Source organism: Carya illinoinensis, chromosome 13 (genome assembly GCF_018687715.1).
Source record: "Carya illinoinensis cultivar Pawnee chromosome 13, C.illinoinensisPawnee_v1, whole genome shotgun sequence".
In the NCBI taxonomy this organism is placed as follows: Eukaryota; Viridiplantae; Streptophyta; class Magnoliopsida; order Fagales; family Juglandaceae; genus Carya; species Carya illinoinensis.
Window position 1 is genome coordinate 24,784,000 of NC_056764.1, and position 22,123 is coordinate 24,806,122.

Below are 22,123 nucleotides of genomic sequence, written 5' to 3' on the forward strand. Positions count from 1 at the left end.
CTGCTACAAATTCAAACCAAATGCAAATTGAAACACACAATTATTTCCAAGAAAGAGACAGGGCCTAAGCAACCAATTATTAAAACAAGATTAGTAGTAAAACATATTATACTGCAGGTGTTTCGCAGTTGTTAAAAGTTAAGAAGTGTTATGACAGGTGATCCCTAATCTCACTAAAAACTGCTGTGGGAAGTTTTACATTAAGTTCATTGCCTGCTTAATATTCTCAAAGAATTAAAAACAGATGATTATATAAGTACAAAAGAAATCAGGACAGAATTTATGGTCACCACACCCGCCCCCCCAGAAGAAAAAAAAAAAGGAAACCATAAAAATAACATGCTTGTACTCACTGTTTGTAAATTAGCAATCTTTTGGACAAATCTTTTTTTTTTTTTTTTTTGATAAGAGGAAACATATTAAGGATCTGAAAGAATCTTTTTGTGACCTTCAAAGACATATCATCCTTCCTATGGCAACAGAACTAGTTTTCTTGACTAGTTTGCAGGCAATGGTTGCTCGTGGAGACCTTGGAGCGGAACTGCCAATCGAGGAAGTTCCTTTATTACAGGTGAATTGATGTTAGCGATATGCATCACATCTTTTTTCTCTAAACTTATTCATAAAGTTGGTCAATTTAAATAGCTTTGATGTATGATCTATTCTTTTGGTGTGGGTATAAAATGTTTGGGAAGAATAGATTTAACAATCATATGCATGTTCAATTAAACAAGTTAAAGGAAGAACCCCCATACATCTTGATCCAAAAATGGAGTTGTCAGTTTTGCACTTTTACTTTAGTTTATAATAAGTATATAAGAGAATAAAAATTAATCATTTTTAATACTTTATTTAATACATATTTTAATACATGTGCACTAAAATTTAGCAAAGAGATTTACTTTAGCCCGGTAGTTTTTTACTCAAAACTCGTGAAATGTGGATACTGTAACTATTTACAGTATTACAAACGCTTGATAGAGTACTTAAAGCAAGCGATATCTGCAAGTAATAAATGTGTAACCTACTCTTAACAAAAAAACACAAAAAATGCTATGCCATATTCGCCTATTTGAAAAAAACTAAACTGTGGCTTCTAAATGCATGATGCAAAAGTGAGTACTCTTTTGCTGATCTAAGTTCTTATAAATGATTCAAAGACTCTTCTACATCATATTAGTGATCATGAATATAGAGCAATCAAAAGGGTAATTTGTCATCCGTTTTCCAAAACTCATATGGCATCCAAAAATGTCTAGCTGGAAAAAACTCTGTTGAACATTTTCCAGCTAACTAACACATAGGTTTTTTATGTTTTTTGATAGATATTATGGATTTTATTCATAGTAAATAGGCATAGCCCTCTTACATGAGTTTTAGTACATAGCCCTCTCCTTTCTTTGTATCAAAAACTCATAATTCAATATTTCCCCCGCATTACATCCATATCGTTTCGAGTTAATTATTGTGTGTTTTTTCCCTCAATTATCTTAAATTCGCTTTTGAGATTCATGATATATAGATAATATTGGGGATTATCTTGCAACATATATAGTGTATATATATGATATTTAAATAATCGAAATGCATGAAATAGTCACTATTGAATAGGTTATATTTTCACCTGTATAGAATATTGCATATAACGTCACATGAGTACTACTTGTGTGATACACATGTACATTAATGAAAAATTGACCAAATAAATCTCTAAATGATAAGGAGATCATCCAAATTAGTAGTAATCATGAAAAACAAATATTTGGTTCATGAATTAATATATATATATATATATTTGGATCGATATGTATTCAATTTAGATATGATTTAATAGACAGAATTTTGGTTCTTGACCCAAATGATCATGGACGAGTTGAAAAGACTGTCATCATGGGCTGGTATTGTCCCATTGTCGCTAACATATATAGAGACAAAAGCCACTAGATTCCTTCCACGTAACAGCCGTCAAAAACACTAGGCATCCGAACCACTATATACTTGGGACCCACGTACAAGGGTTACATTTCCCAGCTAACTAACACATAGGTTATTTATGTTTTTTGATAGATATTATGGATTTTATTCATAGTAAATAGGCATAGCCCAAGTACACGGGTAGTATACAAGAGAATAAACCTAAGTACAATCTAAAGCAGAAACAGAACTAAAGAAAAACATTACAAATGTTGATATCCCTTAAAAGATAACTCGCCCAAAAGTTTAAACTGTTGAGGGAAGAGATAACCCTGATTTGTATGGAATAGTCCCATCAGAAATCATGTAGAGGAGTTCTCTTATACTATCTCTTTTATACTTGTCAAAATTAAAATCACATACCTATTTAAGTGAAAAAAAGAATACTTAACACAATACAAATTAAAAACTGTCTGAAGGCTAGGGAAAATGATCACCACAAACCACCAACATCAAACCAGCCCCACAGGGTACTTTAACAGAAACAAACCAATAAAACACAAATCATCCATGCAACAAATAAAGTATAAACCATACAAAGGAACAGATGAGAACTCAGAAATGTCAGGGACTCTTATATACAGAAATTGGAGAAGCACAGATTTCAAATAAAAACCCTAAGCAACTCGCTGCATAGGCCAAAAACTAAGAAACAGTTCAATTTTTAATTTTCCATAGCGATTAAAAAATCAGATAAACTAAATACCAGAGAACAGCCCAGCAGCATTTAATTTAAAATCACTAAAGCCAGTTATATCTATCTTGGCAGGTCGGCTACCATTTGCATCATTATTGAACTGCAATTGGGGGTTTCAGAATGGAATATAGAGCTAACCATTTTACATCCAAGTCCAAATTTTAAAACTATAGTTCAATTAGGAAGCAAAAAATCAGTTGTCTAATACCGAACGAAAAGGATCCTTCTCCAAAAATTATAACTTGAAGTGAACGTGGGTGTGTGGTGAGAAGCAGGGAAGGAGAAGGTGCTTACCAGTGGTCGGAAACTCAGAACTCCAAGCACTTCACAAGCCCTGCAGCACCAACTTTCCCATTCAATCTTCGGTGGAGATAGAGAAGGGGAAACAACTGAATGCCCTAGGATTACAAAATCAGAGGGTTTTCACGAGTGAGAGAGAGAGAGATAGTGTGTGTGTGTGAGAGAGAGAGAGAGAGAGAGAGAGAGACAGAGAGAGACGAAGAATGGAACCTGAAGCTTTCAGCCGTATGGACTCTGGTTCAACCTCCGTGGGAAGAAAATGGCGTGGGGGTGGTGTGGCTAAATTGCTGGAGATTTCCTTCGGCTGAAATAGGTAAGCATATGGCGTCAGTGGTCTTTTGGAGAAGGACAGTATGTTTTACTCGGCTGTGGAGAACGAAGGAGCAGGCCGTAGGGAATCGGGGGGTGGGTTTTGGTGGTTGCAGGGGGGGGACGCGGGACGAGGATGAAAAATAATACTTCGCGCCCAAAGATAGAGGTAAAGTGACGTAGTTTAGGCGATGGGAAAAGTATATTGTAATATAGCAGCGATTTTATAATCGTTGCAATAGTTATTATAAGCCCCGACTAGTAAATGGTATTATTAGATCATGAATTTCGCGGGGATTTTTAACTCGCCGGTAAAACATACTTTTGCCAACGAAATATTTTGCAGCGATTATTAAATCGCCGGAATATCCCCGATTTCTTGTAGTGACGAGACAGATGTGACAGACTATTGGGATCAATAATTCTAATGGCATGCTGTAATGATCTCCAAGTCTGAGAATTATTTGGAAGGTTTTACATTGGATAGATGTTTCAACTAAACTTAAAGAGAAACAAGAACTTCTTTCTTGTCTTTTTTTTTTTTTTTTCCTAAGTCTGATATATACAGTAAAGTTTTGTGTCCATTTCATGATCAAAACCCTAGCGTCGGATTTAATCAACCCTTTTTTTAAAGGAACGCTGTGGACTAGGCTGCGTTGCATGCATGCATGGAGGTCATGGATTGGCTGTATGTTTTTATTGCAGGGTTTCACACCCAAACACTATTTAAACGTCTGACCTTTATAAACCAATTGTCGTCTCTCACAAATATACCAGCTGATAAGGTTTGGAAAGACTTGAAGGCTTGCTTGTATTGTGAGATGGGATAAGATGATTTATAAATAATAGTGAAATGTTTAAGTTAATATATTTTAGATTTTGAGAAAGGAGAGAGAAATAATTGAAGAAAAATATTATAAAATTAAAATATTATTAGAATATAATTTTTAATATAAATTTTCTTTTAGAATTTGGAAAAGTTGATTTTTTATTTTTTGTTTAGAAATTTAGAAAACTTGTAATCATTAGATGAAAAAGTTAAATATTTGAAATTAAAAAATATATATATTTGTAATATTTAAATATTAAAATGAGATAAGATTAAATTAGAGGATTTAGTATCCAAACCAAGCCTTACGGTTTCTTAAAAACTGAGTTCACTTATTTGGATTTGATAGCATATTCCTGGAACACACAAATAACCTTCACATTTGGAAATCCAAAGAAAATAAAAGTTGGTATGTCAGTGGGCCCAAGTAGTCCCCTCCTTATACTCAGTCAGAATCAACAGCCAACTGATTCATGATCTCCACCCTCTTTTTTTTCGGGCTGTCATGTACATGAAATTTGTGACATGTTGTATAGTCACAAACAGTGTTTCTCACTTATAAATTGGAGAAGTCCCTCCCTCTCCAATCACAGTCAGAACCACCTGCCAGCTCAAGGTTCACCTCCCAACCCCTCTATCTCTCTCTGTCTCTATCTCTCTCTCTCGTTCAATCACTTAGACAGTTCATAAAAATTGTCATATGCAGTATTTTTCTGAACAAGGGTTCTACATATATATTAGAGAGTTCTGGTTTGGCTTTCAATAAAACACTCTCGCCACGCATCAGATATATAGCTTTTGTTACTCTTGTAGGGATCTTCTTGTATTATATTATCTCTCCACTTCTGTAATCTTTCGTTTCAACCCAGAGCAATGGATATTGCTTCTATAAATTTTGAAAATGTTGGACATTTTGTTGCAGATGGAGACAAAAAGAAAATAAAAAGAGAAAACAGGTGAGTCATCCACCGTTTCTCTCTTTGGCATATTAGGCGTCACTTGCAGACATGCACAGTGTCTGCAGCAAGTGACGCCTCAGACTCTTCCGTAAAACACTGCACCAAAAAATATTGTAGGTTGCACCGAAAAATATTGTAGGCTGCTCTCTCCTATAAATAGGAGAGAGCTCAATTGTGGGTGTCTGCAGCAGAGAAGTGTAGAGAGAAAACAGAGAGTGTGTGTTGCATGTGTGCAGACAGAGTGTGGGAGAGAAAGAAGAGAGAAAGAGAGTGGGTGAGCAGAGAGAGTTTTTTGTAAAAATTATTTCATAGTGAAATTATAACAGCTGTGGACGTAGGAAATTACCGAACCATGTTAAATTTCGTCTCTCATTTATTTATAATCATCTCTGTGTCAGAACAGCTCTTAACAACTGGTATCAGAGCACTGGTTCGAGCTGTCTGAAAATTCAAGTTGTTCAAAATAAATTTTTGACAACTCCACGGTGTTCCTCGCATCGAGACGAATCCGTTGCTACAAACGGAATAAAAAATGGAGGTCGGACGAGCCTACACGCGCCCCTAGAAGATCGGAGCGTGCATCTGCTGCAACCCACGTGCCCCCACGTGCTCCGGAGGTTGAAGACGCGTGCTCCACACATGCCCACGTGCCCTCACATGCTCCAGAGGTTGAAGATGCGTGAAGGACACGCCTCCACGCTCCCCTACGCGCCCTACAGAGGTTCGGCGCTTGTGTCACATGCGCCTCACTCTCTCCCATGCGCACACAGTGCTGTAGCGCGTGTAATACACGCGCCCACGCGCCGCCCACACTCTGTGCAGCGCGTGTATCCCACGTGCCAGACAGATCAGAACCGTCTGTTGTTCAGATCTGTTTTCGGCTAGATCTAAGCCATTCAGAGTCCGATTTCAACGATCAAATAGTGCTTTCCAACTATTTGGATCATTCCAGACTCATCCGTAAGGTCGAAATTTTGAGATTCGACATCAGTACATTAGATCTGAACCATCCACGTGTTGCAGATCATTTTGGGCTAGATCACGCCAATTGGAGTTCCATCGCGACGATCAAATAGTGCTGACAAACTATTTGGATCATTCCGGACTCGTTTCCAGCTAATTTGAGTGTTTCGGACGCAACGGTGATCTTTGTTTGTTTGAATTTGAACTCATTTGTAAAGTTATGGCTGCAGAAGAAGCTAAAGGTGTTGGTATCGAGAAATTTAACAGTACAGACTTTGCCTACTGGAGAATGCAGATAGAGGATTATCTCTATGGGAAGAAACTACATCTTCCATTCCTAGGAAGAAAGCCAGATGACATTAGCAATGAAGATTGGAATTTCCTTGATAGACAAGTGTTGGGAGTCATTCGACTAACACTGTCAAGATCAGTTGCACACAATGTGGGAAAGGAAAAAACCACGGCAGATTTGATGAAAGCTCAATTAGACATGTACAAGCAGCCATCAGCCAATAACAAAGTGCATTTGATGTACAAGCTATTCTACTTGAGAATGGCAGAACGAACTCTAGTTATTCAGCATCTGAATGAGTTCAACACCATCATCAATCAATTAGCTTCAGTGGGGATTGAATTTGATGATAAAGTACGTGCACTGATTGCTCTAGCTCAATTGCCAAAAAGCTGGGAGGCCATGAGAACAGCTGTTAGCAATTCTTATGGCAAAACAAAGATGAAGTATCAAGATATTCGGGACCATATTCTTAGCGAGAAAGTTCGCAGAAGAGATACAGGAGAAGCATCAACTTCCAGTTCTGCCTTAAACCTCGAGACGAGAGGTAGAGGAACTAGTGGAAGTTCAAATCGGGGCAGGTCAAAGTCCCGAAGAGGCAGAAGTAAATCTAGGTCTGGAAAACAAGTACAGTGCTGGAATTGTGGCAAGATTGGCCACTTCAAAAATAATTGCAAGGAAGCAAAGAATAAGAATGAGCATGATTCTGCTAATGCCACAACAAAGGATCTCCGAGATGCCTTACTCCTTTCAGTCGACAACCAAATTGAATCTTGGGTGTTAGATTCAAGAGACTCATTCCACACTACGGCACACCGAGAAATCATGCAGAATTATGTCACTGGTGATTTCGGGAAGGTATACTTAGCAGATGGTGAAGCGTTGGAAATCGAATGCATGGGAGATGTACCAATCAATCTGCCCAATGGAAGTGCATGGTTGCTACAGAAGGTGCGACATGTTCCCAAGCTCATGAGGAATCTGATTTCTATAAGACAACTTGATGCTGATGGGCATTCGGTACTATTTACCGGTGGCACGTGGAAGATAACAAAAGGAGCTATGGTAGTAGCTCGAGGCACAAAAACAGGTACTCTATACATGACTTCAAGTATTAGAGATACTGTTGCAATTGTTGATGCAAATGCCAACCTATGGCATCAAAGGTTTGGTCACATGAGTGAGAAAGGAATGAAAGTACTATTATCCAAGGGAAAATTACCAAAGTTGGAATCAACTGATTTCAACATGTGTGAAGGTTGCATTTTTGGGAAACAGAAAAAAGTTAGTTTCCTGAAAAATGGTAGAATTCCAAAATCTACAAAGTTGGAGTTGGTGCACACAGATTTGTGGGGGCCATCCTCAGTCGCTTCTCTTGGAGGATCATGGTACTATGTTTCCTTTATTGATGACTCAAGTAGGAAAGTATGGGTTTATTTTTTGAAAAATAAATCTGACACATTTGATACTTTCAAGAAGTGGAGAGCCATAGTTGAAAATGAAACAGGCTTGAAGTTAAAATGTCTGAGGTCAGACAATGGAGGAGAGTACATCGACGGAGGGTTCAAAGAATTCTATGCTGCAAATGGGATTAGATTTCAGAAGACTATTCCCGAGACACCGCAGCACAATGGCGTAGCTGAATGCATGAACAGAACTCTCAACGAATGTGCTAGAAGCATGAGGCTGAATTCAAGATTGCCTGAATGTTTTTGGGCTGATGCAGTTAACACTGCAGCCTATTTGATTAATTGGGGACCTTCAGTTCTCTTAAAGTTTGATCTACCAGAGGAAGTCTGGAGCGGAAAGAAGGTAAATCTTTCCCATTTGAAAGTTTTTGGCTGTTTATCATATGTTCACATAGATTCTACTGATCGTAACAAGTTAGAAGCCAAATCTAGAAAATGTTTTTTCATCGGTTATGGTGATGAAGAATTTGGCTATCGATTTTGGGATGATAAAAATCGCAAAATCATCAGAAGTAGAAATGTGATATTTAATGAGTAGATTCTGTACAAAGCTAAGTCACAAGCTGAACCTGAGGAACAGCCAAAGAAACCTGAGGTTGTTGATTTTGATGTTACTCGAGCCAACACTGATCAGAACGAGGATCAAGAAAATAATGATACACAGATCGAACAACGTACACCACTCACTGTTATTCAAAGATCTTCAAGGACAATCAGGCCACCACAGCGGTTCTCACCATCTCTACACTACATCTTGCTAACAGATAGTGGTGAACTGGAAAGTTATGATGAAGCTCTACAAATTGAAGATTCGATCAAATGGGAGAAAGGCATGCAAGATGAGATGGAGTCACTGATGTCAAATCAGACATGGGAGCTAACTAAGCTTCCAAAAGGCAAGAAGGCTCTGCACAATAAATGAGTGTACAGAATTAAGGAAGAACACAATGGTAGCAAGCGCTACAAAGCCAGAATGGTCGTGAAGGGGTTTCAACAAAAGGAAGGTGTCGACTACATAGATATTTTCTCTCCAGTTGTAAAATTAACCACGATCAGGCTAGTGTTGGCAATTGTGGCTGTAGAGAATCTACATCTTGAGCAGTTAAATGTGAAGACTGCATTCCTTCATGGTGATTTGGAGGAAGACATCTATATGCACCAGCCACAACGATTCTCAGTGAAGGGAAAAGAGAATCTAGTTTGCAAACTGAATAAGAGCTTGTATGGCCTAAAACAAGCTTCACGGCAATGGTACCGGAAGTTTGACAACTTCATGTGCAGTAATGGATTTACAAGACTACAGGCTGACCATTGTTGCTATATGAAGAACTTTGACAACTCTTATATTATCCTACTGTTGTATATGGATGATATGCTCATTGCAGGGTTAAGCATCGAGGAGATCAATAAACTGAAGAAGCAGTTGTCAAAGCGGTTTGAGATGAAGGATTTGGGTGCTGCAAAACAAATCCTTGGTATGAGAATTATTAGAGACAGGACTAATGATTCTCTTAAGCTCTCGCAGGAGGAGTATGTAAAGAAGGTGCTCAGAAGGTTTAACATGGACAAGGCGAAACCAGTGAGCACACCCTTAGCTAGTCACTTTCGACTAACTAAGGATCAGTCGCCAAAGACGGAGGAAGAGCAAGAATGCATGAACAGAATACCCTATGCATCTGCTATTGGTAGTCTTATGTACGCCATGGTCTGTACAAGGCCAGATATTGCACAAGCAGTGGGAGCTGTAAGCAGGTACATGAGTAATCCAGGAAAGCAGCATTGGGAAGCAGTCAAGTGGATTTTAAGATATCTACAAGGCTCTTCAGATACGTCATTATGCTTTACAAAAGCAACTACAGGGATATGTAGATGCTGATTTAGCAGGTGATGTTGACAGCAGAAAAAGTACTACTGGATTTGTGTATACGCTGGGTGGTATAGCTGTATCGTGGGCTTCTAAGTTACAGAAGATTGTTGCTCTCTCAACTACAGAAGCAGAATACGTTGCTATAACTGAAGCAGGGAAGGAAATGGTTTGGTTGCAGTCATTCTTGGAGGAATTGGGAAAGAATAATGAAAAATGTATTTTGCACAGTGATAGTCAGAGTGTTATTTTTCTTGCAAAGAATCCAGCCTTTCATTCCAGAACAAAACACATACAGTTGCGATACCATTTTATCCGATCTCTTCTCGATAGTGGACAGCTGATACTTGAGAAGATTCGAGGAACAGAAAACCCAGCAGACATGTTCACAAAAGTAGTTACTGCTGACAAACTGAAGCTGTGTATAGCTTCAGTTGGACTTCGTACTTAAAGGCATGACTTGAAGTTGCTGTGATGATTGCTATGAAGATATGTAGACTCATTTGTCTCCGAGTGGGAGATTGTTGCGGATGGAGACAAAAAGAAAATAAAAAGAGAAAACAGGTGAGTCGTCCACCATTTCTCTCTTTGGCATATTAGGCGTCACTTGCAGACATGCACAATGTCTACAGCAAGTGACGCCTCAGACTCTTCCGTAAAACACTACACCGAAAAATATTGTAGGCTGCACCGAAAAATATTGTAGGCTGCTCTCTCCTATAAATAGGAGAGAAGCTCAATTGTGGGTGTGTGCAGCAGAGAAGTGTAGAGAGAAAACAGAGAGTGTGTGCTGCGTGTGTGCAGACAGAGTGTGGGAGAGAAAGAAGAGAGAAAGAGAGTGGGTGAGTAGAGAGAGTTTTTTGTAAAAATTATTTCATAGTAAAATTATAGCAGCTGTGGACGTAGGCAATTGCCGAACCACGTTAAATTTGGTCTCTCCTTTATTTATAATCATCTCTGTATCAGAACAGCTCTCAACACATTTCACTCCTGCATGGGAATGTCTCAAGGCCTTGCCTGTAAAGTTATGGGCTATGGCAGTCGAGGTTGCAAATAACATGAAGAAACTTGGACAAGATGATCCCCGAAGAATAGTCCATTCACTCAGAGTAGGAGTGGCCATCACGTTGGTTTCCTTGTTCTATTATGTCCGACCGCTCTTCGACCGTTTTGGTGAGAATGGAATATGGGCGGTTTTAACCGTCGTTCTAGTCTTCGAGTTTTCAGTTGGTAAGCGTGAGAGTTATATATCTACCAAAATTCTTGTCGCATTTATATGAATTTAAAAACTAAAGAGAAACTAATTACTGCTCAAAAAATTCTGAATTGGAAGCTTGAAATTCTGATGCTGAACTCTTCTTTGCCATCATTTATAGGAGCAACATTGGGGAAAGGCCTAAACAGGATGCTAGCAACGTTGTCCGCTAGTGCACTAGCTCTCGGAGTTGATCAGGTGGCAACTCTCTTCGATGGGATGGGACAACCCATAGTACTTGGAATCTTAGTCTTTATAATAGGTAAATACATAGTCCATCGTCGTGTTAAAATTATTATTAATATTTCCTTCACAATCATCCAAACTGGTTAATTTCATGGTTGAGACATGTGATGTGCATGCAGTTGCAACGGTAACATTTATGCGATTCTTTCCTGCACTGAAGGCAAGATACGACTATGGACTGATGATATTCATATTGACTTTCTGCTTGGTATCTGTATCGAGTTACCAAGATGATGAGGTTCTAGAGATGGCCTACGAGAGGCTATACACAATCATCATTGGTAGCTTTATTGCTATCATTGTATGCATCTGTCTATGGCCTGTTTGGATTGGAGAGACTCTGCAGAACAAAATAGCTAACAATCTGGAAAAGCTTGGGAATTTCTTAGAAGGTATTCTTCCAAACCACAACCAAACAAACTTTACAAGCCTGTCATATATATCATACTTCTAATTTTTTGTTTTCTTCGTGTTATGAATATGCCTTATGCCTTGTTTTATTGTTAGCATCAATTCTTGACCTATTCAAAGTTACAGGATTTGGTAGGGAATACTTCAGATTGTCAGAGGAAGGGCATTCCACGGATGAAAAATCATTTCTTCACGGGTATAAAAGCGTTCTGACTTCTAAAGACAAGGAAGAAACTATGGTACGTGCGGGTATAACTTGTCAACCTCAAGTTCTTAAATTTGTCTCCAGCAAAGAAAAACAAACGGTCTTACTTGAATTAATTTCCACGGCCAATTGATTCAATCTTTCCGAGTTTGTATCATTGTAATTTTTGGATTTTCAGGCCAATTTAGCGAGATGGAAACTTTGGCACTATCGTTTAGGGTTCCGTCATCCTTGGAATCGTTACCTTAAAGTTGGAACCTCGACTCGGCAGGGTGCCTACAAACTTGAAGACCTCAACGGCTACCTCAAGTACTTTGAGATCCAAGTAAGTCAGAAATACCCATTTCCTAAGCAGATAGTTCCCTCTTTGACAGCCAAAGTTATTACGTAAATAAGAGTTTTCTACGAATGACCGAGACTCGATCTTGCATTTATATCAGACCTTTTTTCCTCTTCTATTCCGAGTCTGAATTTCTTCACTGACCTATGTTTTGCCATCCTAACAGACACCCACCGAGTTCCGAAGAGAAATTCAAGAGCCATGCATACGGATTTGTCAGAATCTGGGAAAGCACTGAAAGAATTAGCATCAGCGATCAAAAAAATGAGACGGTCAACAACAGTTAATTTCCATATTGCAAACTCAAAAATTGCAGCCGAGAATCTCAAGTCCATGCTCAACACTTCCCTTTGGGAAAATGCCAATCTCCGAGAGATTATACCAACTGCTGCAGTCGGATTAGTTCTAATTGACATTGTGCGATGCACTGAGAAAATCGTGGAGGCTTTTCAGGAATTAGCCTCTCACGCTCGATTCGAGAGGATGGACGGAGTTTCACCTAGCAACGACGTATAATTTGCTTCATAGATAGTGGAATTTCCCATGTTGGAGTGAGTGCATCCGTTTCTTGTTAAACCCCGGTCGAGTACGATCATGCCGACTCATGATCGATAGTAAATAAGCTCACTTTTTACATGTACCAAAGGAGGGTACAGTGGTTGTGAGCAGGGCATCAAATTTTGTAAGCCAGCCTTAATGTCTTTTTTTTTTTCAAAAGATGAGATCAGTTAACAGCAATATCCCAGCAGTCTGAGATGTGACAGCCGGCCGACCGAATCATGAATTAATATAAAATTTTACAATTCTGCTAGACACAGTCGAGAGATGCAACTGCGAGGAAGTCTTTTAATATATTATGCCACGTCAGCTCAATTACATCATCTCCTTCGTCTTCCCGTTTCCTCTCTTCTCCACTATGTCGTCCTTCTCTCTCCCCATTTCTCATTTTCTTTTTCTCTTTCTTTGATCTCTTTCTCTCCCCGCCCAAATTTCTCCGTCTCCTCTATCTATTTCTCTTTCTCTCTATTTTTTTTTCCCAGCCTGATACCCTCACCGTGCCCCTCTTCTCTGCGTGACAAACACTAACAACAACAACAAAGGTAAACGAAGATGACGGCTATGTGGAAATATTTTATTTATTTATTTCTTTTTATTTCTTATTTCCTGGATGTAGATCTGGGTGTTCAATCTTTATTGTTGTTCCATTGAAGATGTTTGCAAAGCTAGTTTTTTTTTTTTTTTTCCTGGATTTAGATCTCTTTCTCTATTTGTGTTCATCGGAATCAATTTTTTATTGTTGGATTTCTCGGTTGGATGTGAAATTTCTGTTGTTAGAGCTATTAATGTAGATATAAGTTGAAGAAGATTGTAATATCTTTAGTCCTCTGTTTTGGGTTTTTTCTCTCATGAAAGGAAGACAATGGTTGTGTGGGGGGAATTTTTTTTTTTTTTTCATATGTTTATTCAATTTTGTTTGTCGGAATAGAGCATCTATTTTGAGTTTCTCGGTTGGATGTGGAATTTGTTCTTCCTCTGGGTGAGGGAGGTGAGACGTACGGGTTGTCGTGTGGGGAAGAAGAGGGGGAGGTAGAGCTGTACGGGTCGTCGATTTCATGGGGAAGACCAAGGGAGGCTGATGAAGGGATGGAGGCTTCGAGGGAGGGGAGACGCTGCTTCTAGTCGTCTTCGGCTTCAAGGTTGGGAAGGAAAGGAAAGAAGAAATGCAAAGTGGGGGAGGGAGGCTTCGAGGGAGGGAGACGCTGCATCCAGTCGTCTTCGGCTTCAAGGTTGGGGAGGATGAAAACTGGGGACAAAACGGTGCGTTTGGGTATTTTTTTGCCATGTTAGCCCGCGTTACATGGCGCTTACATTTGACGACTGAAAGTAGAGTTTTTCAAAATTTTATAAACAAGTCATTTAAATTACAGCACAGCGAAAGAAAAACATTATAAATTTATAAAAAATATAAAAGAAATTATTTTCTCACTCATAACTCAAACTTAGCCTTCAAAAATAAAAAATAAAAATAAAAAAATTCAAACTTAGGACCAGTTTGGATACACCATATCGATGATGAAATATTTTCATCTCGTCTATATTGTACACTAGTTTTTCCTATTCATATATATTATATTTCATTTTTAAATTTTGAAAACATTCACTTAAATAAACAGTAATAAACAATGAACAGTATGTAAACAGTGCATAAACAGTAAAAGCTGATAATGAACAATATGTGAATAGTGCTTAAACAATACACAATTCGTCTGAAAATTTAAATAGTGGGACCCACACCTTTTTTAAATTCTAAAAATTAAAAACTATTTCATCTCATCTCACTATCCAAACAAAATTTTTTTTAACAAACTATTTCATCTCATCATAACTAAAAACTTTTGGAAGAGTTTGCTAGCAGCTTTAGGCACTAAATTGAAGTTTAGTACGCGTATCATCCTCAAATCGATGGTCAATCGGAGCGCACTATTAAGACTCTTGAGGACATGTTATAGGCTTGTGTTATGAAATTCCAGGGAAATTGGGAAAATCATTTGCCACTTATAGAATTTGCTTATAACAACAATTTTCATACATCCATTCAGATGGTGCCGTATAAAGCTATTTATGGGAGGAAGTGCAGATCACCGTTGTGTTGGGATGAAATTTGAGAGAGTAAGTTAATTGGGCCTGAGATAATCTAAGAAATGAAAGATCAGGTTCGGGTTATAAGGGATAAAATGGCGGCAGCGCAAAAACGTTAGGAAAGCTTTGTAGATATGAGGAGAAGAGACTTATCTTTTGAGGAAGTTGATTGGATTTATCTCAAAGTCTCTCCCATGAAAGGTGTTAAGCGTTTTGGTAAGAAAGGAAAACTTAGTCTGAGGTATGTTGGCCCTTTTTGGATTTTGGAGAAGATTGGGCCTGTTGCTTATAGATTTACATTGCTGGATTATTTTGGAGAAGTTCATGATGTTTTCCATGTATCATCGCTGAACAAGAGTTTTGGATAACAAGAGCCACGTTTTGTCGACCTAGAGCGCAATCAGCTACAGCTAGATCTTACTTATGAAGTTGCCCTGATGCAGATTGTGGATTGGAAAGAGCTAAGGTTGAAGTTGATACCTTTGGTGAAAGTGGCATGAGGAGATTTGTTAGCTCAAGATTTCTCTTGGGAGAAGTGGACATGAGAGGACAATATCCGTATTTGTTTGCGTTACTGGCGATAGGTTTCCTAAACCTGCTCTCAGTCGAATCTTAAGACTTGCTTTAGCGTTAATATTTGACCTTGACAAATTTCGAGTATTTTAAGGGGGAGGATGTGATACCCCATATTTACGTGTATTTTTATTGAATGATAATTTAAATTATTGTAAATAGTGGTTGTCTTGTTTTAAATAAAATGTGTTTCTCGTTGGATTATTTTATAATTTATAAGTTGTGCAATTTATCTTTATGTGCTTTCTTGATATCAATTTTGTTTTGCATTTAAAACTTACTCTCTAGTCCAAATTATCTTATTGTTGGGGTTTAATTATTTTATTTTATTAACGTTTAGTTGTAGTATTTTTACTTCGCTTTTATTTCTTTTAATTGTGCCTTTTTTATTTCTTAGATCCTTATTTTCGGATTGGGCTTTTGTTTTAGTGAGATTTTCCCTTGTTTTGGGCCAAATTCCTTCAAATTTCAGGCCTAGCCCCTTATTCCCCCTAATACGACGTCATTTTGGACTAGGAGCCCTTAGGGCTTCATCTCTTTTTTCTTTTCCCCTGCTGCTACGCCGTTTGCCTTGATCTTCGTTTGGAAATTTCCTTACTGCAACTGTCTTCTTCTTCCTCCTTTGTGCTGCGTTCTCTTCCACCATCTTCATTTGGTTAGTTTACATTTTAATCTCTTTGATTTTTTTCTTCTTTTTTTTTTTTTGCTGCAAACCAAGCCCTCTCTCTTCTTTTCTTTACATTTTATTTCATGTGATCCTCACCATTTTTGTAGGTCTAGCCAAAGCTCTATGTGCGCCTCCTTCCTTTTCTTCTTTTCTTATGTATTCCTTGTTAATGTGGTGTAAAAACCCTTGCTTTTCCCTTTGATTTTCCCCACAAATCGTGCCTTGTTTTGGACCCAAAATTGATGCTCTATTTTTGTTCCATAGTTGAGCCTTGAATCTAAGTTTTTCCTCTCTTTTTACTTTAGTATTTTAGTGTTCTAGCTTGTGGTTAAATCCTTGAAATTCTTGGGTGTTCTGGCCTCCAATTGTGTCCTTGATTTCATCCCAAACCGTAGGTTGCATTTAGTGTTTCTTATTGATTTTGTTCTTACAGTGCCCCTATTTTTTTGTCTAAATCCGTGGCTTCATTTTCTAGCCATGATCTTCCATATTTTGCCTTTCAACAATTTAAATAATTTTCTGAAGACTTTTATTAGATTTAAATATATTTTACATTAGCAATATTTTGTAATCTAGTTGGTTGTGCTAGACGTTGAGTCCGAGGAGTTTCAGGGTCGATTGCACTGGAAGATGGAGTTGTTGTAAATCTGGATTGTGTTGGGTTGTGGTTTGTGAACACTGTGTCATGTTATTCATTGCATTATGGCATGCAAGTTCATGTGCATAAATGAAAACTAGGTTTCATGTGTAAGATGATTTTTGGGTGTGCACACATCACGAGCCCAAGCCGAGATGGAACATTATCTCGGTGGAGATCCTCTAGTCACTTAGGAGCATAATATACCGATTGGCATCTCCTGGGTTGTCGTTGGGCGACAATGGGATTGGACGGGATGGTAACGCTCTCGTGTCGAATCTGTGACCCCTCTGCTGGCGGGGGCTAGAGGATGCTTGGCCATAACTACGCTGGTCACTGAATGGGGCATCATTCGTTACGAAGTCACATGCACGATCATTACCTTTGGTGTGATGAAGGGAGCCAAGGTGTGCGGTTGATCCCTAGGGGAGATCATGGTGCATATGGTTTAAAGTTAGATATTTGGTTTTGATAAATGGATTTATGTGAACAATTTTATGGAAAATTGATGAATTTTTATACTGGGCCATTTTATGGGAAAATGGCAGAGGTTATTTTTAATGAACTTGATTTTTGGGCCAAAATAGCATTTTGGCATGTGTTGGAAATAACTGTTTTTGGGAAAGGATAATTTTTGGGTCTGATGCATATTTCATCATATGCATGTATAATTGTTATTGCATGAATGTATTTTCATCTCTTTGATTGTTTAGTTTATTACTTATTGAGATTCACAATCTAACGGTATTTGACACCCTGCGATACCGTAGATTTTGATGCAGATGATGAAGTAAAGTTTGAAGACGCAGCTCCATCAGAGGAGTGATCGAGGATCACTTTCTCATGTATTGAGATTTATTTCTCGCCTTTGGTTATTGTATTTTGGCTTTATTGTGTTTTTATTGGTCAACTGTATTACTTTTTGAAATGCCTGTATTTAAGTGAATTTGTATTTAGTAAATCTGGTACTTCGTTGATTGACTTTAACTTATCCACTGCGTTTTTTGTCTTACACGTGTTGCATGTGCACAGACTTAGCACTTGTCATTGGGGTGTTTGACCCGTGTTGTCATCATCTCGACGCTTCGATTTCTGCTTGTCTGTACATAGGAGTTGGAGGCATCACATTATCGAGAAGCCATAACTAAATGGAGAATTATGGGTAAACTAGAATTTATAGAATATATAAGATCAAAAGCACATTTCTGCCAAAGGCCTATGGCTTGATTGGCATAACCCATGGCCTGATTGGCATAACCCCCAAGCCTCCAAAATGGAGGTGTTGGATTCAAAAACCCCCTCCCTAAATGTAAAGAAAGAAAGGGAGAAAAGAGATAAAAAAAAATGTTTTTCCAAATATTTAATTTTTGAGAGGGCGATTTTGGTGATTTCTATTTTGGTAGTTGCATGATTCTCAAAATTACTATTCTTGGTGTTTTGACTCACAATCAACTCCTATGGTTAGCCTCCACGGCACCCTCTGCCCCTCTGATGGCTTTGCCTTTGGCAGGGAATGCCGAAATCGGTGTTTCTGGGGCTCTTTCGTATTCATAAGCGTTTTCCAAGCAGGTGGACAATTCAAATTTTGAGATACCTATGCCTTTTTCATGGGAAATAGATAGTGATTTGGGCTTTATTTTTTCAAAACCTGAGATGGTGAAATTGGTGGAAGATTTTAATTTTGCTATTGTCATGAAGTTTATGCTTGTTCTGCCCTCCATTGAGATTATTAGATTGAATGTGGTGAAGAAGTGGGGTTTGACAGAGATTCTGACAATTAAGTTTATGGATGATTATCATGTATTAATCCAAATGAAAAATGAACGTGACTTCGTGCATGGATGGGCACTTGAAGGAAGAACTATGGAAGGGAATGGTTTTCAGATGTTCCAGTGGACAAAAGATTTCAATTTGCACAAAGAATCTCCATTAGCTCCTCAATGGATTTATTTACCTGGTTTACCAATGCATATGTATAGACTAGACTGCTTGCAAATTTTTGCTACACATTTTGGACTTATGTTGGAACGGAGAATGCGACTTTGAACCGAAGAAGGGTAATGGGTGCAAGAATCTGTGGGGAAGTGGACTTGATGATGGAACCTGTTGAAGGATTTCTGATTGTTGTCTCACCAACAAAATGTTTTTGGCAAGATGCCAAATATGAGAAACCGAGTTTCTATTGCATGAAGTGTTTCAGACAAGGCCACATAGTAGTAGTTTATAGAGTTGGCAAATGGAGGAAGGAAGATGGGAAGTTGAAGGATAAAATAATATAGCAACCAAAAATAATCAAAACAATGGGGGAGACTTCGGGCTCAAAAGGGGAGGCAGTGGAAGAAATTCTCAAAGTCACGGCAAAGGAAAATTTGCCAATTATTGAAGAAATTGTTCCGGAAAAGGGTTAGGTAGATGGAAATATTGTGGGAGTATCTATTTTGATTGAACAGAACACAGATGGTCAAAATAAAAAGCTTGATGAGAGTGCGATCGAATCGCCTATCTCGGATGAACAAAATGATGTTGATAATGAAGAGGAAAGTGAGGATGAAGATTGTGAGGAAGTTTGGTGTGATGAAGAAAATGTGGTGGTTCTGGATTCTTTAAATATGCAGGTAGTAAACTCTCCAATTATAGCTAGTAAATTGACCAATTCAGAAGTTTCTCTACCTGAGAATATGGTTGGAAATCATAAAGGCGAGGCAGCTCTGGGGTTTCTAGTCCAATCAGGAAGAGGGTGAGATCATTGGTATGAAAGGAAAAGAGAAGGCATAGGTTCTAAAAGGGATCCTTGCTCGAATATTAGAAGAGATAAAGATGGTATAGGTAAAATTGTGAGGAAGTCTCAAAGGGTTCACACCCGGTCCCAAAAATTGAATTTATGATAGACAACATTTTTTATTGGAATGTTAGAGGATTGGGTAGTTTGAAGAAAAGATTGAGATCATTGCTTGTTAAGAAGAATATTAATCTATGTGCTATTGCTTAACCTTTTGCTGCAGAAAATTGTATGGCAACACTTGGAAGTTTTCTGAATTTTAATTATTTTAGTTCTAATGAAGATGCTAGCGGAAAGCTTTGATTTTTTGGAAGGATCCGAATGGTTTTCAGGTTTTATTTTCCACTTCTCAAGCTATTTTCCATTGGTTATTTCTAGAGAATAAGAGAGTGCTTGTTATGTTTGTTTATGCTAAGTGTTCGTATACGGCGAAAAGAGATCTATCGTGTGAGTTAGAGAATAGGCAAACTAATGAGTATCCATGTATGGTATTAGGTGATTTTAATGCCATCTGTAGGGACTCGGAAAGAATTGGTGGTTAGCCTAGACCACTGCTTTCTATGTCAGAATTCAATGACTGTTTGGATAATTGTGGATTGGTTGATCTTCACAATGGTAGACCTTCCATTTCATGGTGCAATGGTCATGAGGGGGTATCTCGAAGTTGGGCAAAGTTGGATAGAGTGGTCATGAATAATGTATTTTCTTCTCAGTTTATGTTGGCGCATTCAACATATCTAAATAGGAAATCTTTGGATCATTGTCCTATAGTGGTTAATTTGGATAAGCCTCTTTTGAATTATGGCCTGGTGCCTTTTTGCTTTCAAAATATGTAGTGCTCTCATGACAATTTTATGAGTTGTGTTAAGGATGCATGGCATCGGCAAGATGCAAAAACTGGGCTTTGGAAGCTTGTGCTCAGACTTAAGAGAACTAAGCTAGCCTTGAGAGGTTGGAACAAGAACATTTTTGGGCGTGTAGATACAAAGTTGAAAGCCATTGAAGAGAATGGAATTTTTAGAGAACCAATTGCAGTTGGGATTTTCTGAAGAAGTGGAAACTGATTATTTGGTGACTAAATTGGAGATTGATTTTTGGGAAAAAAATGGAGGCCAACCAGTTGGATCAAATTGCAAAGAAAAAATGGATGATGGAAGGCAATAAAAATGCAAAATTCTTTCATTCAGTGATAAATCAAAGGCACAATTAGAGTTATATTGGGAAGATGAACCTTTTGGATGGGGGAACTTTAGAAACTATGGAAGATGTTCATATTGGTGCGGCGTAGTTTTTTTAAGAAATTCTCTCAACGTAGGCTAAAGTGGAGTAATGTCAACTATCGGATATTATTAGTAAAGCAATTACTGATGATGAAAATCATATGCCTGGGTTGGAACCGACTGAACTAGAATTCAAAGATGCTATTTTTTCTATTCCTAAACAAAGTAGCCCGTGGCCTGATGGGTTCGGTTCAGAATTTTACACCTCTTGTTGGGAGGTTATTAAAGATGATGTTGTTGAGGCAGCTAGAGATTTTTTCAAGTGTTTGATCTGGAATTTTTTGATAAATTCCAGCCTATTAGTCTGTGTTCAATGGCTTGTAAGATTTTTTTCTAAAATCATTGTAAGTCGTTTGACTCGGGTGATTCAAAAGTTGGTCTATCATGAACAATGTGCATTTGCCTCGGGGCGAAGTATTTTTGAGAATATACGGTTAAGCACAAAGAATAACACAGTAGTTGTAGTACAGCTTTGGGGTGTCGATTCTACAGAGAGACAAATTAAAAAAATAGTAGAAGGAATAAAGAAACTAAAAATTTAAGGAAAAAAAATCAAAGTAGCAATGTAAGACAAATCCTTTCTCAAAAGAAATAAATTGAAGAGCCAAATTGTAATAATGAAAAGATTTGACCAGAATTAATAGCAATGAAGCATCAGAAATCCCTTACTTGAGCTTGATAATTCTATCAATATCAAATTCATTAAATACTCAATTAGAGATCGGAGCACCATACTCTCTAATCGGAAAATATATCTTTATAACCAATTTGTTCAAATGTAATTCTTGAAAACCACTCTTCTTTTGAAAGCATGAATTGCTATCCTATTAGACTTAGATTCAAAGACGACAATATATACTTAAAAGTAATACTGCAACAGAGAATCACACCAATAAGATCAACAACCAGATCATAAACACCTCAACGATCCCATAAAGAAAGCATGACTGAATCTATGAAAAGTATTGGTTGTAAAATTATCCAAATACAAGGAAGACTAATAAGAGATGATAAACAATAATTATTTTAGTGGTATTATTTTATTGTTTCTAATTGTGGGAATTAATTCAAAGTGTTTTATTGTTGTTAATTATTGTTCATCATTTAAAATGCTTTTTTATTTTAAATTAGTTTATTGTTAGATTTTATTATTTTATTTTACTTTACTAAGTGACTGCGTTTAAGTTATTTCATTTAAATTTGTTGTTTTGAAATCATTTTCATTGGATCAATTTTTAGACCAAGGTGAAAGGCTGGATCTCATTTCTTTCCCTTCCTTTTTTCTTTTTCCTTTCCTTTTTCTCCTTTTCTTCTTTCTTGTTTTTTTTTTTTTTTCTTCTTCTTCTTCTCCTTTTTCCCCTGCCTCCCACGTAATCCCTCTCCCTTTTCTCTTATCCTCTGTGAGTCCTCTTTCCACCCAGAGTTGCCTTCATG

General features: G+C 37.8%; 1 pseudogene; it reads left to right on the forward strand.

Moving 5' to 3' along the window:
* Window positions 1-472: 472 nt before the first annotated feature.
* Window positions 473-20,458, forward strand: LOC122291066 (annotated as a pseudogene).
* Window positions 20,459-22,123: the final 1,665 nt, after the last annotated feature.